The following is a 2,445-nucleotide window of genomic DNA, read 5'->3' on the forward strand; positions in this document are numbered from 1 at the left end:
ATCACCAATCCGCACTGGCCAGCATGGTGATGAACTGCTAAACCTCAGACATGATTAAGGATATGTCGGAGGCCTTTTCCTGCAGTTAACTAGAAAAAGTATGTTTATTATTGTATATATACTTTATACACATAGCACACATCTTTGTATACATATGGGCTCTTGTATGGGGAAGCTGAAACATATGTTGGATATTATTCTCATGACGTATTTTGAATGTTTGGTATGTGTGTATGATTGTATAACGATACATAGAGTTAAACATGTTAAGTTATACGTTTAGATTTCGGGTGTGCTTTTAGGTTTTAAAATTGGATTTCAGATATCATAGGGCAAAATATATTCCGTTAGAAAAACACTAGAATTAGAAGCTCTTTTACATACAAACGCCCTACAGTAATTTAGAAGACGCACTCCAGAATCTAAAAAGAATCTTAGCAAACGCATTTAGAACAGACTCATATAACAGGACTTTGTCTGAGGTTTTTTTCTTACATAAATGCGTTACAATATTTTGGTAGGAGTACTCCAGAATCTAAAATTAATTTTTGTAATTTAATTTAGAATTCAGAATAGATTCTTATAACAGGACTTTTTCTACGGTTTTCTCTTACATAATCGCTTTACAATATTTTCGTAGATGCACTAACTTACATAAACGCCTCACATTATTTTGGCAGAAGCACTCCAGAATCTAAAATGAATTTTTGCTATTTAATTAGAATTCAGAATGGACTCCTATAACAGGAGTTTTTCTGCGGATTTCTCGTACATAAGCGCACCAACTTATATAAAAGTCTTACAATATTTTGGCAGAAGCACTCCAGAATCTAAAACGAATCCTTGCAAATTAATTTAAAATTCAGAAGGACTCCTATAACAGGACTTTTTCTGCTGTTTCGTCCCTGAGCACCTTCGTCATGTTCTCTCCTACGCCATCATCTCCCACGTACAATCACGATTTCCATCCCAGCCACTTTTTGCCAATCGCCGTTCTTTGACCAGGGATCTATTATGGCATGCTGGTGCCAACGAGACGGCCTCATTTGAAAGGGGAGGGGCTCAGATGGGGCCCCCGACTCCTACGAGCTGTATCTCCCCCTTTAATTATTTTTTTTATGTACCTACTGGTAGTTTTTTATGCTATATCAACAGTTCATGTTTTTTATATATTTATTTGATATTTATTTTTGAAAATTCATATAAGGTTATAGCTACTGAATGCCATTTTTTTTTAGCTGATAGGAAAGGCGGTGAAAGAAAAATGGGAATAGTTAGCTAGCTAACCATGGTAGGGAATAGTTTGCAAAGTTAAATATTAGTAAGGGTAATGTAACATATGGTTTAGCCACAATTTTTTTTTATACTTAACTTTGTTTTTATTGCCATTATGTTAATTCAGTTTGCATTTGGAGACATTAGTCTTAGTGTGATTCATGAGGAATGTGTGTGTATATTATTTACCTATTTTCATAATTCTATACAGTATATTTATTTTATAATTAACAGTCACCATAGATCCTGTTAATATTGTGTCAATAAATGAGAAAGGTTTATCCTTCGATTTAGCAGATGTTATTTTTTCCAGTTACAAAGACTCCTTAGCTATGGTAAGCAGCTCTTTTAGGAGAAGGACACTCCAAAATCAAACCATTGTTCTCTAGTCTTGGATAGTGCCATAGCCTCCACTGTCTTGGGTTTGAGTTCTCTTGCTTGAGAGTACACTCGGGCACTCTATTCTATCTAATTTCTCTTCCTCTTGTTTTGTTAAAGTTTTCCTAGTTTATATAGGAAATATTATATTTTAATGTTGTTACTGTTCTTAATATTTTATTTTTCATTGTTTCCTTTCCTCACTGGGGGTATTTTCCCCTGTTGGGGGCCCCTGGGCTTATAGCATCTTGCTTTTCCAACTAGGGTTGTAGCTTAGCAAATAATAATAATAATAGTAATATTCCAACTCTCAGTGGGCCATGATACCAACGTAAAATTGAATACAAGTTGGATATATTCTACTTTAACGCATTCTGTGAATTATTATTTTTTGAAGTCATACAGTATTTTATAGGGAGGACTGTTAGTGGCTCATGGTCATAGAGATTGCTTTAGATAAGTTAGAATGTCTCAGCTGCTTGTTATTTCCTTTTAAGAAGAGCACTGTTAAAGGTCATGAGATAAAAACAACAAAAACAGATTTTGTCCTTCATTGTCCGCTTTGCTGCCAAAATAAGTTTAAGGCATTGTCACCGTGTCAGTCATTAATCATATTTTGATAATAATTCATAAAGTATTTTCCTAAGAAATATGTTTATGACCATATACGGTAATATCTTGCAAATATCAGTATATTATTATTATTATTATTATTATTATTGTTGTTGTTGTTGTTTTTGTTGTTGTTGTTGTTGTTGTTGTTGTTGTTGTTGTTGTTACTATTATTATTAT

This window comes from Palaemon carinicauda, chromosome 7, assembly GCF_036898095.1.
Source record: "Palaemon carinicauda isolate YSFRI2023 chromosome 7, ASM3689809v2, whole genome shotgun sequence".
In the NCBI taxonomy this organism is placed as follows: domain Eukaryota; kingdom Metazoa; phylum Arthropoda; class Malacostraca; order Decapoda; family Palaemonidae; genus Palaemon; species Palaemon carinicauda.